This window comes from Leuciscus leuciscus (genome assembly GCF_965113295.1).
Source record: "Leuciscus leuciscus genome assembly, chromosome: 24".
NCBI lineage: Eukaryota > Metazoa > Chordata > Actinopteri > Cypriniformes > Leuciscidae > Leuciscus > Leuciscus leuciscus.
Genome location: NC_138723.1, coordinates 1874756 through 1895764, shown reverse-complemented (window position 1 = coordinate 1895764; position 21009 = coordinate 1874756).

Sequence of the window (21009 nt, the reverse complement as noted above, 5' to 3'; positions counted from 1 at the left end):
GCTGCCAAAAACGGGCTATTTAAAAGGTTAGAACATTAGTGAAGTAAACTAAAAAGCTTACAGCACCTGGTATTCCCAGGCGGTCTCCCATCCAAGTATTAACCAGGCCCGACCCTGCTTAGCTTCCGAGATCAGACGAGATCGGGCGTTCTCAACGTGGTATGGCCGTAAGCGAAATCTGCTGCCAAAAACGGGCTATTTAAAAGGTTAGAACATTAGTGAAGTAAACTAAAAAGCTTACAGCACCTGGTATTCCCAGGCGGTCTCCCATCCAAGTACTAACCAGGCCCGACCCTGCTTAGCTTCCGAGATCAGACGAGATCGGGCGTTCTCAACGTGGTATGGCCGTAAGCGAAATCTGCTGCCAAAAACGGGCTATTTAAAAGGTTAGAACATTAGTGAAGTAAACTAAAAAGCTTACAGCACCTGGTATTCCCAGGCGGTCTCCCATCCAAGTACTAACCAGGCCCGACCCTGCTTAGCTTCCGAGATCAGACGAGATCGGGCGTTCTCAACGTGGTATGGCCGTAAGCGAAATCTGCTGCCAAAAACGGGCTATTTAAAAGGTTAGAACATTAGTGAAGTAAACTAAAAAGCTTACAGCACCTGGTATTCCCAGGCGGTCTCCCATCCAAGTACTAACCAGGCCCGACCCTGCTTAGCTTCCGAGATCAGACGAGATCGGGCGTTCTCAACGTGGTATGGCCGTAAGCGAAATCTGCTGCCAAAAATGGGCTATTTAAAAGGTTAGAACATTAGTGAAGTAAACTAAAAAGCTTACAGCACCTGGTATTCCCAGGCGGTCTCCCATCCAAGTACTAACCAGGCCCGACCCTGCTTAGCTTCCGAGATCAGACGAGATCGGGCGTTCTCAACGTGGTATGGCCGTAAGTGAAATCTGCTGCCAAAAACGGGCTATTTAAAAGGTTAGAACATTAGTGAAGTAAACTAAAAAGCTTACAGCACCTGGTATTTCCAGGCGGTCTCCCATCCAAGTACTAACCAGGCCCGACCCTGCTTAGCTTCCGAGATCAGACGAGATCGGGCGTTCTCAACGTGGTATGGCCGTAAGCGAAATCTGCTGCCAAAAACGGGCTTTTTGAAGAAATTCATCGAATTTTTCAGGCCTTCTGAAGAAACTCTGCTCCCAAGACCGGGCATGTTGAAGAAACTCAGAGAATATTTCAGGCTTTTTGAAGAATCTCATGGACTTTTTTTTTTTTTTTTTTTTTTTTAAACAAAAATGCTTACAGCACCTGGTATTCCCAGGCTGTCTCCCATCCAAGTACTAACCAGGCCCGACCCTGCTTAGCTTCCGAGATCAGACGAGATCGGGCGTTCTCAACGTGGTATGGCCGTAAGCGAAATCTGCTGCCAAAAACGGGCTATTTAAAAGGTTAGAACATTAGTGAAGTAAACTAAAAAGCTTACAGCACCTGGTATTCCCAGGCGGTCTCCCATCCAAGTACTAACCAGGCCCGACCCTGCTTAGCTTCCGAGATCAGACGAGATCGGGCGTTCTCAACGTGGTATGGCCGTAAGCGAAATCTGCTGCCAAAAACGGGCTATTTAAAAGGTTAGAAAATTAGTGAAGTAAACTAAAAAGCTTACAGCACCTGGTATTCCCAGGCGGTCTCCCATCCAAGTACTAACCAGGCCCGACCCTGCTTAGCTTCCGAGATCAGACGAGATCGGGCGTTCTCAACGTGGTATGGCCGTAAGCGAAATCTGCTGCCAAAAACGGGCTATTTAAAAGGTTAGAACATTAGTGAAGTAAACTAAAAAGCTTACAGCACCTGGTATTCCCAGGCGGTCTCCCATCCAAGTACTAACCAGGCCCGACCCTGCTTAGCTTCCGAGATCAGACGAGATCGGGCGTTCTCAACGTGGTATGGCCGTAAGCAAAATCTGCTGCCAAAAACGGGCTATTTAAAAGGTTAGAACATTAGTGAAGTAAACTAAAAAGCTTACAGCACCTGGTATTCCCAGGCGGTCTCCCATCCAAGTACTAACCAGGCCCGACCCTGCTTAGCTTCCGAGATCAGACGAGATCGGGCGTTCTCAACGTGGTATGGCCGTAAGCGAAATCTGCTGCCAAAAACGGGCTATTTAAAAGGTTAGAACATTAGTGAAGTAAACTAAAAAGCTTACAGCACCTGGTATTCCCAGGCGGTCTCCCATCCAAGTACTAACCAGGACCGACCCTGCTTAGCTTCCGAGATCAGACGAGATCGGGCGTTCTCAACGTGGTATGGCCGTAAGCGAAATCTGCTGCCAAAAACGGGCTATTTAAAAGGTTAGAACATTAGTGAAGTAAACTAAAAAGCTTACAGCACCTGGTATTCCCAGGCGGTCTCCCATCCAAGTACTAACCAGGCCCGACCCTGCTTAGCTTCCGAGATCAGACGAGATCGGGCGTTCTCAACGTGGTATGGCCGTAAGCGAAATCTGCTGCCAAAAACGGGCTTTTTGAAGAAATTCATCGAATTTTTCAGGCCTTCTGAAGAAACTCTGCTCCCAAGACCGGGCATGTTGAAGAAACTCAGAGAATATTTCAGGCTTTTTGAAGAATCTCATGGACTCTTTTTTTTTTTTTTTTTTTTTTTTTTAAAAACAAAAATGCTTACAGCACCTGGTATTCCCAGGCGGTCTCCCATCCAAGTACTAACCAGGCCCGACCCTGCTTAGCTTCCGAGATCAGACGAGATCGGGCGTTCTCAACGTGGTATGGCCGTAAGCGAAATCTACTGCCAAAAACGGGCTATTTAAAAGGTTAGAACATTAGTGAAGTAAACTAAAAAGCTTACAGCACCTGGTATTCCCAGGCGGTCTCCCATCCAAGTACTAACCAGGCCCGACCCTGCTTAGCTTCCGAGATCAGACGAGATCGGGCGTTCTCAACGTGGTATGGCCGTAAGCGAAATCTGCTGCCAAAAACGGGCTATTTAAAAGGTTAGAACATTAGTGAAGTAAACTAAAAAGCTTACAGCACCTGGTATTCCCAGGCGGTCTCCCATCCAAGTACTAACCAGGCCCGACCCTGCTTAGCTTCCGAGATCAGACGAGATCGGGCGTTCTCAACGTGGTATGGCCGTAAGCGAAATCTGCTGCCAAAAACGGGCTTTTTGAAGAAATTCATCGAATTTTTCAGGCCTTCTGAAGAAACTCTGCTCCCAAGACCGGGCATGTTGAAGAAACTCAGAGAATATTTCAGGCTTTTTGAAGAATCTCATGGACTCTTTTTTTTTTTTTTTTTTTTTTTTTTTAAAACAAAAATGCTTACAGCACCTGGTATTCCCAGGCGGTCTCCCATCCAAGTACTAACCAGGCCCGACCCTGCTTAGCTTCCGAGATCAGACGAGATCGGGCGTTCTCAACGTGGTATGGCCGTAAGCGAAATCTGCTGCCAAAAACGGGCTATTTAAAAGGTTAGAACATTAGTGAAATAAACTAAAAAGCTTACAGCACCTGGTATTCCCAGGCGGTCTCCCATCCAAGTACTAACCAGGCCCGACCCTGCTTAGCTTCCGAGATCAGACGAGATCGGGCGTTCTCAACGTGGTATGGCCGTAAGCGAAATCTGCTGCCAAAAACGGGCTTTTTGAAGAAATTCATCGAATTTTTCAGGCCTTCTGAAGAAACTCTGCTCCCAAGACCGGGCATGTTGAAGAAACTCAGAGAATATTTCAGGCTTTTTGAAGAATCTCATGGACTCTTTTTTTTTTTTTTTTTTTTTTTTTTAAAAACAAAAATGCTTACAGCACCTGGTATTCCCAGGCGGTCTCCCATCCAAGTACTAACCAGGCCCGACCCTGCTTAGCTTCCGAGATCAGACGAGATCGGGCGTTCTCAACGTGGTATGGCCGTAAGCGAAATCTGCTGCCAAAAACGGGCTATTTAAAAGGTTAGAACATTAGTGAAGTAAACTAAAAAGCTTACAGCACCTGGTATTCCCAGGCGGTCTCCCATCCAAGTATTAACCAGGCCCGACCCTGCTTAGCTTCCGAGATCAGACGAGATCGGGCGTTCTCAACGTGGTATGGCCGTAAGCGAAATCTGCTGCCAAAAACGGGCTATTTAAAAGGTTAGAACATTAGTGAAGTAAACTAAAAAGCTTACAGCACCTGGTATTCCCAGGCGGTCTCCCATCCAAGTACTAACCAGGCCCGACCCTGCTTAGCTTCCGAGATCAGACGAGATCGGGCGTTCTCAACGTGGTATGGCCGTAAGCGAAATCTGCTGCCAAAAACGGGCTATTTAAAAGGTTAGAACATTAGTGAAGTAAACTAAAAAGCTTACAGCACCTGGTATTCCCAGGCCGTCTCCCATCCAAGTACTAACCAGGCCCGACCCTGCTTAGCTTCCGAGATCAGACGAGATCGGGCGTTCTTTTTTTTTCTTTTTTTTTTTTTTTTTTTTTTTTTTTTTTTTTTTTTTTTTTTTTTTTATTCAATCAATAAAATACATTTAAAACAATAAAAAATACAAATTGTCTTTCCACAATCATCTCTACATCACATATCTCTCTTTTACATACATTATTTAAAAATCTCCTCCGGTTCCCGGCAGCTTCCACATTAAATCTTTTAAAACACAACAAACTTTTGGGGTAAAAACATCATAAAAAGCATCCAACATATTTTCATATTTAAAATACTCATACAATCTTTCAATATATAATTCAGTTTTCCTTTTAAACACAGCCCAAACATCCAACACGATTTTTTCCTTTTTTGCTACAATTCTTCTCTCCCATATTGCACTTTTCATTAACATTACACACAGATTAATAAAACTTTTGTTTTTACCCTTTTCTTCCATCCCAAACATCACCACTCTATTCCATTCTACAGTTTTCTCATTTTGTTCCCCTCTCAGTATTTCAATCAGTCGTCTACCTTTTTCCATAAAATCTACCAATTCTCTACAATTTAAAAACAAGTGTAAAAAACTTTCATCTTCAACATTACACACTTTACATGTTTCACTTAGTTCCATTCCGATTTTTTTCAATATAATGTCAGTGAAAATTGCTCTGTGTCTAATTAAATACTCCAAACTCTCCAATTTTGCCTCTATCATTTTACCCTTCATGTTATTCCATATGTCTTCTTCTTTTAAGTCGTCATATTTCTGTACCCAGTACTCATTAACCTTTGGTTTCTTAAAAACCCCCTCTCTAAAAAAACAGTAAAACATTTTCACAGTACATTCATTAAAATCATATAGTTTGTCTCTCAACTCTACATACACTTCTTTCCCTTGTTTCTCTTCTTCCATATTTTCTATTCTTTTTATCCACTCCTTAGGTATTGCTTCTTTCATTATTTCATACTTATTTTTTAGTTCTTGTTCATTAAAATCCTCTTTTGCCACTTCCATTGTATCTATTATATACTGTAATGGTAAAAATCCCTCTTTAAATTCATATAAAATATCTCTGACTCTTGTGATCCCAACATCCCACCATTTCTTTAAAAAAATCACTTTCCCCTGATTTAAAATGCAGCTGTTTAAGAATAAAGGCTGGTTTAAAATGCTCTCTCTACCTTGAAGATTAAAATTAACAATAGTTAGAAATTTCCCCCAAGCACTCATCAATTCTTTGTAAAAATCTGGCATTCCTTCCATCATCCAATTCTTAGTTTTCATCCATAAAATATTATCTCCCAAATTAAAATTCACACATTTATTTAAAAAATATTCCATTGTCTTTTTCCATGCTGTTTTACTTTTCTCATCTAGATACTTTTTTATTACTTTAACTCTTAAGCTATTTTTTCTTTGTTCCACATCTATCAATCCCATCCCTCCCTTTCCTACTTCACCTATTACAGTATTATATGCAATTCTTGGTGGTTTTCCATCCCATATAAAATCCAAAAAACATTTTTTCAGCCTTTTTTCCACCCACATCGGCATAGAAGTCACATATAAAACATACCATAGCTTTGCTACCATTAAAACATTTACAATTAAAACCTTCCCTTTTAAACTTAAAGTCCTCAATTTCCAAAAAGTTAACCTTCTTTCAATTCCTCCTAATATTTCTTCCCACATTACTTCTTTAACATACTTTTCGTCTTTCCCTATTAAAACACCTAAAATCTTTATTTCCTTTGATTCTTTAAAATTAAAATCATTTGCTAAAACACTCACTCTTCCAAATCTCATATATACTGTTTTCTCTTCATTTATCTTGCTCCCAGATCCCCTACAAAACGTCTGTACCACTTCCATTGCCTTTTTAACACTCTCTATATCCTTAACCATTATCGTTGTATCATCTGCGTATTGAAATATTTTTTCATTTTCCCCACTCTCTTCAATGTCTATCCCTCTTACTTCTTTATCTATTTTTACAGCTAATCCCAATGGTTCTGCAATTAATGAATATAAAAGTGCTGATAGTGGACATCCTTGTCTTATTGACCTAGTTAATTTAAAACATTCTGTTAAAAAACCATTACATTTTATTCTTGTTATTGCTCCTTTATATAAAATTGTAATCCATTTGATAAAGCTTTCCCCAAACCCATACCCTCTTAAAATCTCAAATAAATAATCATGTTCTACTCTGTCAAAGGCCTTTTCAAAATCCAAACTAATAACATATCCGTCTTTATTTTTTACTTTCATATACCTTATTCTATCTATTATACTTATTGTTGTGTCTGCTATATCCTTCCCTTTCACTCCATACACTTGATTTGTTTTGATTATGGTTGGCATTACCTCTTTCAATCTGTTGGCTAAAACCTTTGTTAAAATTTTCAAATCTGTATTCAGCATTGTGATTGGTCTATAATTTTTTAAGTCTACTTTTTCTCCTTTTCTTTTATATATCAACTTAATTAATCCCATCCCCATTCTCTGATTCATTTCCTCTTTCTTAAAAATATCTTCATATACTTCTTTTAAAATACCAGTTAAAAAATCCTTAAAAGTTATATAAAATTCATTCCCTAAACCATCAATGCCTGGACTTTTCCTTTTATTCAGTTCACTTATTGCTCTTTTTATCTCTTCTTCTCTTATCTCTAGGTCACACTCTTTTTTGTCATCCTCTCCTACTTTGGTCTTTATTTGTTTCAATAATTCTAGTTTTTCTTCCTCTTTTACTCCTTCTGCTTTAAATAGCTTTTCATAATATGCTTTTATTGCTTTTAATATCTCCTCATTTGTTTCCACTATCTCTCCATCTTCCCTTTGTATTCCTTTAATTGTTTGTGACATTCCCCTTCTTCTTTCCAAGTCAAAGAAAAACTTTGTACATTTCTCTCCTTCCACTGTATACTTTGCTTTACTTCTTAATCGTGCCCCGTTATATTTCTTCTCTTCTATTTCTTTCAGTTTTCCCTCTATTTCCTTTATTTTTTGTATATCTTTTTCGTTCATGTTCAATTCCTTTTCTAGTTGTTCTCGTATTTCTCTTTCCTTACCATTTTTGCATCTCTGGATTATCCCACAATATTTTATGGTAAACTTTTTGATTAAATACTTCACATTTTCCCACCAAATCCTTTTGTCCTCTCTATACATTCCGTTTTCTTTTTCCTTTGTTATGATTTCTTGTACACTCAAAACATAGTCTTCATTCTTTAAAATCCCTGTGTTTAAAACCCATACTCCCGGCCCTCTTTTCACTGTATTCCAATCTATTTGCATAAAAATAGGTTTATGATCGCTTAAACTTGTTTCTTCGTACCTTATTTTTTCTAAAAAACTTTCTATATTCCTTGTACATAAAATAAAATCGATTCTTGTTTTACAAATAAAATTCCCCACTATTTGTCTTCTTGAAAATTCTTTTCTCTTTTCATTTCTTTCCCTCCATACATCAATCAAATTATTTTCTTCCATCAGCCCTTTTAACTCTTTTCTTCCTGTATCCGTCTTAAAAACCATTCCTTCAGCCATGTCCAATTTACTAAAAACAACATTAAAATCCCCCATAATAACAATTTCCTTATATTTCCTTAAAAGTTCCCTTAAACCATTAAAATATTCCCTCTTCTTAATCTCTTCCGGTGGTGCATGCACATTTACCACAAGTATTTTGTTCTCTTCATATTCCATTTCAAAACCTATACATTTCCCGACTTTATCTTTATACACTACTTTACATTTTATATCTCTATTTTCTCTTATTAGTACTGCAACTCCTCTTCCAAATCTATCATCACCGTTGTTGTATAAAATCTCTCCATTCCATTTTTTCCTTATTTCACTTATATGCACATCTTTCCAGTTAGTCTCTTGTAACATTATCACATCTTCTCTTTTGCACATTTCCTTCACTTTTTCAAATTTCCTTATATCCCTTAACCCTCTAGCATTAAAAGTAACCATTTTTAAAATCATAACACAAAAAAAAGTTCTTAAAAAGACATTGCTAAAATCCATCTTTTCATCCAATCTCCTCCGAGTCCTTTACCAGCTCCTCTCCATCTATCCTTTGTTGCTCACCTTTTAAAGTCACTCTTTTTCTCGCTCCTTCAGTGTTCGGTTTTATCTTTACTGATCTTCTCCTTTTACTTGATTTAACTACATTGTCATCTTCTTCATTTTCCGCTTCCTTTTCCATTTCCACGTTCTGCTCCTTGTCCTTTTGTTCCGCTCTGTCCACTTCACTTTCCAAGCATACATTCATGTCCATTTGTGTCCAGTTTTCATCCTCTTGTTGTGTTTGTTCCCCCTGCTTATTCTCATTGTCCATCCGTTCCTCACTTCCTTTATTTTCTGTAATTTCGCTCGTCTCATTTCCTCCGTCTTCTTCTTCTTGCTCCTTTTCTGTGTCTCTTTCTAGCACCTGCCCGCTCACCTGCTCCTCTTCTTCCTCCTCCTCTCGCCACGTCCCGCATTCACATTTAGTGAGAACCTTTCGGCAATCCGGGCACTTAACGGCGTTACAGTTCCTTGCAAAGTGGCCTTTCTCGTCACATTTAAAACACTTAAAATCTGGACAGTCTTTCACCACGTGGTCCGGGCTCATGCACAGTCGACAGGTTTTAACCTGATGACTGTGCATCACTCTGAAATATTGTGGTCCTTCCGCTGTTTCCAGTCTTGTGCTGTATGGTAGTGACGCCACCTCCCTTGGGAACCTTACTTTTAAAAAGCGCGTACCGTCCTCTATATTTGTGCCCGGATACAACCTCCTTTTCACCACAGATACGGGGATTACTCCCCATTGTTCCAGTTTATTAAAAATCTCCACATCCTCAGTGTAGGCCGGCAGGTGCATAAAAGAGACAACATAGTCCCTGTTTTGAAGACTCTTTACCTCGAATGTCATTCCTTTGATGTCCAGTCCGTCCATTAAGAAACCCGTATCCTCCTCACGTTCAAGTGTGACTTCATATTCATTTGTTTGTTTGGGTCTCACCGCCAAAATCTTTCCTTCTCCGATCTTGTCCGTCACTGCTTTTATGATATCCATCGCTCTCACCTCTTTTTCATCTCTTAAATCCACTGTTATTGTCGCTTCCTTTTTGTACATCCTTTTCACTTTCTCCTTTCTCGTTTCTTTCCCCCGTTCTTGTCCATCTCTTTGTTGTTCGTCCGGTCCGTGGTCGTTTCGCCCTCGTGGTACTCCAGCCATTGCAATGTCCGTTAACGTTTGTCCATCCATCAAAGAAAAACACACAGACAAAAATTCCTCCCAAACAGCGTACGCTGTTGGGAGGATTTAGCTTAAACAAAAAACAAAACAAAAAAAAACACAGATACTAACATAAAACAAAAGAAAAAACACAGAAACACGTTTGGTGAGCCTTTCTCACCCACTTCTGCCACACTACTTCCTGGTTGCTCTAGGGCGCCCTCAACGTGGTATGGCCGTAAGCGAAATCTGCTGCCAAAAACGGGCTATTTAAAAGGTTAGAACATTAGTGAAGTAAACTAAAAAGCTTACAGCACCTGGTATTCCCAGGCGGTCTCCCATCCAAGTACTAACCAGGCCCGACCCTGCTTAGCTTCCGAGATCAGACGAGATCGGGCGTTCTCAACGTGGTATGGCCGTAAGCGAAATCTGCTGCCAAAAACGGGCTTTTTGAAGAAATTCATCGAATTTTTCAGGCCTTCTGAAGAAACTCTGCTCCCAAGACCGGGCATGTTGAAGAAACTCAGAGAATATTTCAGGCTTTTTGAAGAATCTCATGGACTCTTTTTTTTTTTTTTTTTTTTTTTTTTTAAAACAAAAATGCTTACAGCACCTGGTATTCCCAGGCGGTCTCCCATCCAAGTACTAACCAGGCCCGACCCTGCTTAGCTTCCGAGATCAGACGAGATCGGGCGTTCTCAACGTGGTATGGCCGTAAGCGAAATCTGCTGCCAAAAACGGGCTATTTAAAAGGTTAGAACATTAGTGAAGTAAACTAAAAAGCTTACAGCACCTGGTATTCCCAGGCGGTCTCCCATCCAAGTATTAACCAGGCCCGACCTTGCTTAGCTTCCGAGATCAGACGAGATCGGGCGTTCTCAACGTGGTATGGCCGTAAGCGAAATCTGCTGCCAAAAACGGGCTATTTAAAAGGTTAGAACATTAGTGAAGTAAACTAAAAAGCTTACAGCACCTGGTATTCCCAGGCGGTCTCCCATCCAAGTACTAACCAGGCCCGACCCTGCTTAGCTTCCGAGATCAGACGAGATCGGGCGTTCTCAACGTGGTATGGCCGTAAGCGAAATCTGCTGCCAAAAACGGGCTATTTAAAAGGTTAGAACATTAGTGAAGTAAACTAAAAAGCTTACAGCACCTGGTATTCCCAGGCGGTCTCCCATCCAAGTACTAACCAGGCCCGACCCTGCTTAGCTTCCGAGATCAGACGAGATCGGGCGTTCTCAACGTGGTATGGCCGTAAGCGAAATCTGCTGCCAAAAACGGGCTATTTAAAAGGTTAGAACATTAGTGAAGTAAACTAAAAAGCTTACAGCACCTGGTATTCCCAGGCGGTCTCCCATCCAAGTACTAACCAGGCCCGACCCTGCTTAGCTTCCGAGATCAGACGAGATCGGGCGTTCTCAACGTGGTATGGCCGTAAGCGAAATCTGCTGCCAAAAACGGGCTATTTAAAAGGTTAGAACATTAGTGAAGTAAACTAAAAAGCTTACAGCACCTGGTATTCCCAGGCGGTCTCCCATCCAAGTACTAACCAGGCCCGACCCTGCTTAGCTTCCGAGATCAGACGAGATCGGGCGTTCTCAACGTGGTATGGCCGTAAGCGAAATCTGCTGCCAAAAATGGGCTATTTAAAAGGTTAGAACATTAGTGAAGTAAACTAAAAAGCTTACAGCACCTGGTATTCCCAGGCGGTCTCCCATCCAAGTACTAACCAGGCCCGACCCTGCTTAGCTTCCGAGATCAGACGAGATCGGGCGTTCTCAACGTGGTATGGCCGTAAGTGAAATCTGCTGCCAAAAACGGGCTATTTAAAAGGTTAGAACATTAGTGAAGTAAACTAAAAAGCTTACAGCACCTGGTATTTCCAGGCGGTCTCCCATCCAAGTACTAACCAGGCCCGGCCCTGCTTAGCTTCCGAGATCAGACGAGATCGGGCGTTCTCAACGTGGTATGGCCGTAAGCGAAATCTGCTGCCAAAAACGGGCTTTTTGAAGAAATTCATCGAATTTTTCAGGCCTTCTGAAGAAACTCTGCTCCCAAGACCGGGCATGTTGAAGAAACTCAGAGTATATTTCAGGCTTTTTGAAGAATCTCATGGACTTTTTTTTTTTTTTTTTTTTTTTTAAACAAAAATGTTTACAGCACCTGGTATTCCCAGGCTGTCTCCCATCCAAGTACTAACCAGGCCCGACCCTGCTTAGCTTCCGAGATCAGACGAGATCGGGCGTTCTCAACGTGGTATGGCCGTAAGCGAAATCTGCTGCCAAAAACGGGCTATTTAAAAGGTTAGAACATTAGTGAAGTAAACTAAAAAGCTTACAGCACCTGGTATTCCCAGGCGGTCTCCCATCCAAGTACTAACCAGGCCCGACCCTGCTTAGCTTCCGAGATCAGACGAGATCGGGCGTTCTCAACGTGGTATGGCCGTAAGCGAAATCTGCTGCCAAAAACGGGCTATTTAAAAGGTTAGAACATTAGTGAAGTAAACTAAAAAGCTTACAGCACCTGGTATTCCCAGGCGGTCTCCCATCCAAGTACTAACCAGGCCCGACCCTGCTTAGCTTCCGAGATCAGACGAGATCGGGCGTTCTCAACGTGGTATGGCCGTAAGCGAAATCTGCTGCCAAAAACGGGCTTTTTGAAGAAATTCATCGAATTTTTCAGGCCTTCTGAAGAAACTCTGCTCCCAAGACCGGGCATGTTGAAGAAACTCAGAGAATATTTCAGGCTTTTTGAAGAATCTCATGGACTCTTTTTTTTTTTTTTTTTTTTTTTTTTAAAAACAAAAATGCTTACAGCACCTGGTATTCCCAGGCGGTCTCCCATCCAAGTACTAACCAGGCCCGACCCTGCTTAGCTTCCGAGATCAGACGAGATCGGGCGTTCTCAACGTGGTATGGCCGTAAGCGAAATCTGCTGCCAAAAACGGGCTATTTAAAAGGTTAGAACATTAGTGAAGTAAACTAAAAAGCTTACAGCACCTGGTATTCCCAGGCGGTCTCCCATCCAAGTATTAACCAGGCCCGACCCTGCTTAGCTTCCGAGATCAGACGAGATCGGGCGTTCTCAACGTGGTATGGCCGTAAGCGAAATCTGCTGCCAAAAACGGGCTATTTAAAAGGTTAGAACATTAGTGAAGTAAACTAAAAAGCTTACAGCACCTGGTATTCCCAGGCGGTCTCCCATCCAAGTACTAACCAGGCCCGACCCTGCTTAGCTTCCGAGATCAGACGAGATCGGGCGTTCTCAACGTGGTATGGCCGTAAGCGAAATCTGCTGCCAAAAACGGGCTATTTAAAAGGTTAGAACATTAGTGAAGTAAACTAAAAAGCTTACAGCACCTGGTATTCCCAGGCGGTCTCCCATCCAAGTACTAACCAGGCCCGACCCTGCTTAGCTTCCGAGATCAGACGAGATCGGGCGTTCTCAACGTGGTATGGCCGTAAGCGAAATCTGCTGCCAAAAACGGGCTATTTAAAAGGTTAGAACATTAGTGAAGTAAACTAAAAAGCTTACAGCACCTGGTATTCCCAGGCGGTCTCCCATCCAAGTACTAACCAGGCCCGACCCTGCTTAGCTTCCGAGATCAGACGAGATCGGGCGTTCTCAACGTGGTATGGCCGTAAGCGAAATCTGCTGCCAAAAACGGGCTATTTAAAAGGTTAGAACATTAGTGAAGTAAACTAAAAAGCTTACAGCACCTGGTATTCCCAGGCGGTCTCCCATCCAAGTACTAACCAGGCCCGACCCTGCTTAGCTTCCGAGATCAGACGAGATCGGGCGTTCTCAACGTGGTATGGCCGTAAGCGAAATCTGCTGCCAAAAATGGGCTATTTAAAAGGTTAGAACATTAGTGAAGTAAACTAAAAAGCTTACAGCACCTGGTATTCCCAAGCGGTCTCCCATCCAAGTACTAACCAGGCCCGACCCTGCTTAGCTTCCGAGATCAGACGAGATCGGGCGTTCTCAACGTGGTATGGCCGTAAGTGAAATCTGCTGCCAAAAACGGGCTATTTAAAAGGTTAGAACATTAGTGAAGTAAACTAAAAAGCTTACAGCACCTGGTATTTCCAGGCGGTCTCCCATCCAAGTACTAACCAGGCCCGACCCTGCTTAGCTTCCGAGATCAGACGAGATCGGGCGTTCTCAACGTGGTATGGCCGTAAGCGAAATCTGCTGCCAAAAACGGGCTTTTTGAAGAAATTCATCGAATTTTTCAGGCCTTCTGAAGAAACTCTGCTCCCAAGACCGGGCATGTTGAAGAAACTCAGAGAATATTTCAGGCTTTTTGAAGAATCTCATGGACTTTTTTTTTTTTTTTTTTTTTTTTAAACAAAAATGCTTACAGCACCTGGTATTCCCAGGCTGTCTCCCATCCAAGTACTAACCAGGCCCGACCCTGCTTAGCTTCCGAGATCAGACGAGATCGGGCGTTCTCAACGTGGTATGGCCGTAAGCGAAATCTGCTGCCAAAAACGGGCTATTTAAAAGGTTAGAACATTAGTGAAGTAAACTAAAAAGCTTACAGCACCTGGTATTCCCAGGCGGTCTCCCATCCAAGTACTAACCAGGCCCGACCCTGCTTAGCTTCCGAGATCAGACGAGATCGGGCGTTCTCAACGTGGTATGGCCGTAAGCGAAATCTGCTGCCAAAAACGGGCTATTTAAAAGGTTAGAAAATTAGTGAAGTAAACTAAAAAGCTTACAGCACCTGGTATTCCCAGGCGGTCTCCCATCCAAGTACTAACCAGGCCCGACCCTGCTTAGCTTCCGAGATCAGACGAGATCGGGCGTTCTCAACGTGGTATGGCCGTAAGCGAAATCTGCTGCCAAAAACGGGCTATTTAAAAGGTTAGAACATTAGTGAAGTAAACTAAAAAGCTTACAGCACCTGGTATTCCCAGGCGGTCTCCCATCCAAGTACTAACCAGGCCCGACCCTGCTTAGCTTCCGAGATCAGACGAGATCGGGCGTTCTCAACGTGGTATGGCCGTAAGCAAAATCTGCTGCCAAAAACGGGCTATTTAAAAGGTTAGAACATTAGTGAAGTAAACTAAAAAGCTTACAGCACCTGGTATTCCCAGGCGGTCTCCCATCCAAGTACTAACCAGGCCCGACCCTGCTTAGCTTCCGAGATCAGACGAGATCGGGCGTTCTCAACGTGGTATGGCCGTAAGCGAAATCTGCTGCCAAAAACGGGCTATTTAAAAGGTTAGAACATTAGTGAAGTAAACTAAAAAGCTTACAGCACCTGGTATTCCCAGGCGGTCTCCCATCCAAGTACTAACCAGGCCCGACCCTGCTTAGCTTCCGAGATCAGACGAGATCGGGCGTTCTCAACGTGGTATGGCCGTAAGCGAAATCTGCTGCCAAAAACGGGCTATTTAAAAGGTTAGAACATTAGTGAAGTAAACTAAAAAGCTTACAGCACCTGGTATTCCCAGGCGGTCTCCCATCCAAGTACTAACCAGGCCCGACCCTGCTTAGCTTCCGAGATCAGACGAGATCGGGCGTTCTCAACGTGGTATGGCCGTAAGCGAAATCTGCTGCCAAAAACGGGCTTTTTGAAGAAATTCATCGAATTTTTCAGGCCTTCTGAAGAAACTCTGCTCCCAAGACCGGGCATGTTGAAGAAACTCAGAGAATATTTCAGGCTTTTTGAAGAATCTCATGGACTCTTTTTTTTTTTTTTTTTTTTTTTTTTAAAAACAAAAATGCTTACAGCACCTGGTATTCCCAGGCGGTCTCCCATCCAAGTACTAACCAGGCCCGACCCTGCTTAGCTTCCGAGATCAGACGATATTTTTTTTTATTTTTTTTTTTATTAAAAAACATTACTTTTCATTTAAAACAACATCAAAGACAAAAACAAGAACCATAACAACAAAAGAAAAAAAACAAAACATCATTAAACATTTTCAGGCAATACAATTTCAAACCCATTACTATTTTTAACAATATATGCATTATTTCTTATTATGCATTCTTTAAATATTTCTATTTTCCCATTCATGTTAAAATAATCATACAAAACTTTACATTCATCTCTCAAAATCTGCTTATAAAACACACTTATTGGAAGTTCAACTTTCTTTTGTTTCATTAGATTTCTTCTTCGCCATATTGCAAATCTTGCAACTGTTAGCATAAAATTAAGAGCAAATTTATTTTTAGCTTTACCATTAAAACCAAATAAAAACATTGTTTCCCATTCTTCTAGAATTATTCTTTTATCAAATAAAAAGTCACCTATCATCTTTTTTAACATTTTCATAAAACCATTTAACTTTTTACAATTTAAAAACAAATGCAACACACCTTCTTTTTTTTCCATACATACTTTACATTTTTCATCTTGGATCATCCCAATTTTACACAATATCATGTCAGTCTTTATACAATTGTGTCTTAATAAAAAATCAAAATTTTCTAATATAGGACTCTTAAAATTCATTCTCACATTTTTCCATATGTTTGATGCATCAAAATTATCGAACAGTTTTCCCCAGTACTCAATCGCTTTTGGTCTTACAAATACAGACTTGCATAAACAACCATAAAACATTTTTAAAATACAATCATTAAAAGAAATGTTTTCATCTTCTCTTTTTAAAAATACTTCCGGATTTTCATTTACTTTTTCTTTATCGTCAATACTTTTAATCCATGCTACAGGTACAGCTTCTTTTATTTTCAAATATTGCTCCTTAATCAATTGCTTATTTTCTATATCTTCATTTTCCTCTAATGTATCTATGATTGCCTGTAAAGGTAAAAATCCTGGTTTTACCTCATATAAAATGTCTTTAACTTGTTTTAATCCTGCATAAAACCAATTCTTATAAAAAAAGGTGTTTCTGTTGTTTTTGATATGTTGATTTAAAAAAAGCGGTTGCTTCAATAGTTGTTCTCTCCCTTTAAACTCAATATATACATTTTCTTTAAAACCCTTCCATGCTTTTAAAACTTCTTTATAAAATTCAGGTATCCCCTCTATCATATTATCCTTAAACTGCATCCATATAAAATCATCTCCCATTTTCCCACACTTATTTATATAAAAACTCATTATTTTTTTCCATATTAAATCATCCTTTTTAAAAAACCTTTTTACAGTCTTAATTCTCAAACTTTGCTTTCTTATCATTGGGTCTATCAGCCCCAAACCTCCTTTTTCTACCTCCCCAATTATTGTATCATAAGCTATTTTAGCCGGTTTACCATCCCATAAAAACTTCAAGATAAACGTTTTTATTCTTTTATACACCCATATTGGCAGACTAACCACACTTAAAATATACCACATCTTAGATAAAAATAAAGAGTTTAAAACCAGTACTTTCCCTTTTAAAAATAATTGTCTTTGTTTCCAAAAGTTTAGTCTTTTTTCCATTTTTCCTATAGTCTCCTCCCAAACCAGGTCTCTTGTTCTAATTTCATCCCTTCCAAGTGTTATTCCTAAAATCTTTAGTTCATTCATCTGTTCTTTAAAGTCCCATTGTCTTCCTAAAGTATCTACCTGCCCCATTCTCATATATTCTGTTTTATCATTATTGACTTTAGCCCCTGTTCCACCACAATATTTTTGCAATATTACCATTGCCTTTTCAATACTCTTAAAATCTTTTAAAAACAAGGTGGTGTCATCTGCATATTGAAAAATTTTAGGCTGCACATCCTCCTTTCCCAAAACTATTCCTTTAATTTGTTTTTCTTTATTTATTGCAAGTCCTAATGGTTCAGCAACTAAAGTGTACAGTAGTGCTGATAATGGACATCCCTGCCTTATAGACCTCGATATCTTAATAAAATCTGTTAAAAACCCATTTACTTTAATACAACTTAAAATGTCATTATATAAGCATTTCATCCATCCAATAAAAATTTCCCCAAAACCAAATTTTCTCAGTATATCAAATAAATATTTGTGCTCTACTCTATCAAATGCCTTTTCCAAATCTATACTTATCAAATATCCTTCTTCACCTTTTTCTTTCATATACCACATTAAATCTCTAATACTTGTTACTATATCCAATATATCTCGATTTAAAACACCATATGCCTGGTTTGTTTTTATAATGTTTGGAATCACTTTTTTCAGTCTGTTTGCTAGAATCTTGGCCAGTATCTTGTAATCCGTATTTAACATGCTCAATGGTCTATAATTTTTAAGATCTTCTCTTTCTCCTTTATTTTTATATATAATCTTGATCATTCCTTTCTTCATACTTTCACTTAATTTTTTCTGTTTAAAAATATCAATAAATAGATCATGCATAATTGGCGTTAAAACATTCTTAAAAACCTTATAAAATTCAGATGGTAAACCATCTAGGCCTGAACTTTTCCCATTACTCATCTGTTCTATAGCTTCATCTATTTCTTCTTCTTTTATTTCCTTATCACACATTTTCTTATCATCCTCATTTACTTTTATTTCAATTTGATTCAATAAAAACTCTTCATCTTCCTCGTTAATAACATCTTTTTTAAATAAAATAGCATAAAAATCCTTCACTTCCTTTAAAATACCTTCTTTTTCTTTCACAACCTTTCCGTTTTTTGAAATACTTTTGATCATTTCTGCTTGTTTTCTTGTTTTTTCCAAATCATAAAAAAATGTTGTACTCCTTTCTCCTTCTACTGTATTTTTCGCTCTACTTCTTATTTTAGCTCCCATGCACTTTTCCTCCTCTATTTTTTTTAATTTCTCTTCTAATATGACTATTTTACTCCCATCCATCCTACCTTCTAACACTTTTTTCATTTCTTCTTCCCATTCCTTGTTTAATAATCTTTCTTTACTTTTCTTTATTCTTTGCATTTTCTTTGAATACTCAATAGATAATTTTTTAATATCTATTTTTAAATTATCCCACCAAACACTTTTTGCTTCTTCATATAAGACATTATTAATACTATGTATTATGCAATTTTCTACTTCCATTTTATAAAAGTCATTTTTTAAAAGTTCTGTATTAAAAACCCACACCCCAGGTCCTCTCTCAACACCACAATAATCAATAATTACATTTAAAAAATCATGATCACTTCCACTAAACATTTTGTAAAAAACTTTTGTAATAAAATTCCCTAACTGTCTATTACATAATACAAAATCAATTCTACTTTGTTTTAAAACATTATTTACCATTTGTCGTCTTGAATATTCTCTTTTTACTCTGTTTCTTTCCCTCCATAAATCTATAAATCTATGATTTTCCATAACTTTCTTTAGTTCTTTCCTTCCAACATCTGCTCTATACACCATATAATCCTCCACATCAATTCTTTCTAAAACAGTATTAAAATCACCAATTACAATCACATTTTTATAGTTCTCTATTAGAACATCCATTTCTTTAAAAAAAGCAACTCTTTCTACATCTTCATTTGGTGCATGAATATTACATATTGTTATTTCTTCTTCTTTTCCTTCGACCTTAACCACCAATGTCCTTCCTATATTATCTGTAAATATTACTGTTGCTTTTTGTATTGTCCCCCTTCTAATTAAAATTGCTACTCCTTTTTTCCTTTTAGGATCATTATTGTAAAAAAAATCCCCATCCCATATTTTCTTCAAATCATTAATTTTTTCAACATTCCATCCTGTCTCTTGTATACATATTATATCATTCTTCTTTGTTAAGTGATTAATATTTTCAAATTTGGTCATAGTTGACAATCCCCTTGCATTGATTGAAACTATGCTCAATTGACTCATATACACACAAAAAAAAGAAATATAGAAACAAACAAAAAACCACATCACTTTTTTTCAGTCTCTTTCAAAACCACCTCTCCTGAGCAAGCCATTTCAGCTTTCTTTTTCTTTTTTTCTTTAGATTCTCTTCTTATTCTTTGTTTTTCCATCACCTTCTCAATGTTTATTTGTCCTGTTGTTTTCAATTTACTCCCACCGCTCAAACTGTTTTTCTTCACACTTTCCTTTCCACCAATTGCTTTATTCTTAGTGTCTCTTACCTCATCTATGTTTGTACTGTCCTTTGCTCCATCATTGTCTTCTTCTTTATTCTTCATCCCATCCTGTTCAGCTTTTTCTGCAAGTAGTTGTATATCTGTCATTATTTCCGTGTCTTTTCCTCCGTTCTGTTCATTTTTACTTCCTCCTTCTTCTTCTCTGTTCTGTATTTCCATAGTTAATCCACGTGTTTGTTGTGGTGCACTTCCTTCATCATCCTCTTCCACATTCTCCACGTCGTTGAGTGTCTCTGTCTCCATTTCCTCATGTTCCTCTTCAAAGGTTTCACAAATGCACCTGTGAAATGCCTTTCCGCAGCCTTGGCACCGCGGGGCTTTGCAGTCCCGCGCATAATGCCCCTGCTCCAGACATCCTCTGCATATCAGTTGAGGACAGTCCTTTTTTTCATGGTCAGCACTTGCACATATTCTGCAGGTCTTCACCTGGTGATCATGAATCACCCTGAAAAACTGCGTTCCTTCCTCCGTTTCAAATCGTGTGTTATATGGCAGTGACACCACATCTTTTGGAAATTTAACTCTTATAAATCTCGTACCATCCGCCACAGTGGTCCCTGGGTAATACCTCCTTCTCAGAGGAAGTATCGGTGTAACCCCCCAGCTTGTCAGTTTTTGTAAAACATCCTCATCATTTATGTAGTTTGGCAAGTGTAAAAAAGATACCATCCTTTCAGTTGCACAAAGTTTTCTTATTTCGCAACATTGTCCATTTATTTGAATTCCATCCAATAATTGTTCACAGTCTTCTTCTTTCTCCAATGTAAGTTCATATTCATATTCAGTTTTTTTCCTTAGTCCATATAATTTGCCAATTCCAGTTGTGTCCTCTACCGCTTTAATTATCATCATAATCGTTAATAGTTCTGGGTTTTTCACATTCATTGTCAGGGTAGTTTCTTTTTTGTATTCTCTCTGATATCTCATTTTTCCTCTCAATTTATTTATCATGTCAACTTTTTGACTGTCTTCTTTCCTTTTTTCACCATTTTCATCATCCTTTTCTTTACCTTGTATCTTCTGTTGTTCAATGCTTCCTTTCACCCTTTCAGCTCCATTTCTCTTCTTTCTCGATACCACGGTTGCCCATGTTTCTTCTTCCTGATTTTCATTTTCTTCTTGCATTATCCTTTCGCATGGATTAGTCTCTTCATTCAAGTCCTTGTCCTTTTTCTCATATCCTTTTTCCAGTCCTATTTCAGTATCCATTATGTCCGTCCTTGTTTGTACACCTCTCCACCCAAATCAAAAGTAAAGAACTCCACCCCAAACAGTTATACAACTGCTTGGGGTTAAAACGTGAAAAATAATAACAAAAGTAAGCTTTATAACTTGTAACTAAATAAAAAACAACAAAAACTTAACAAAAATATGGAGAGCCT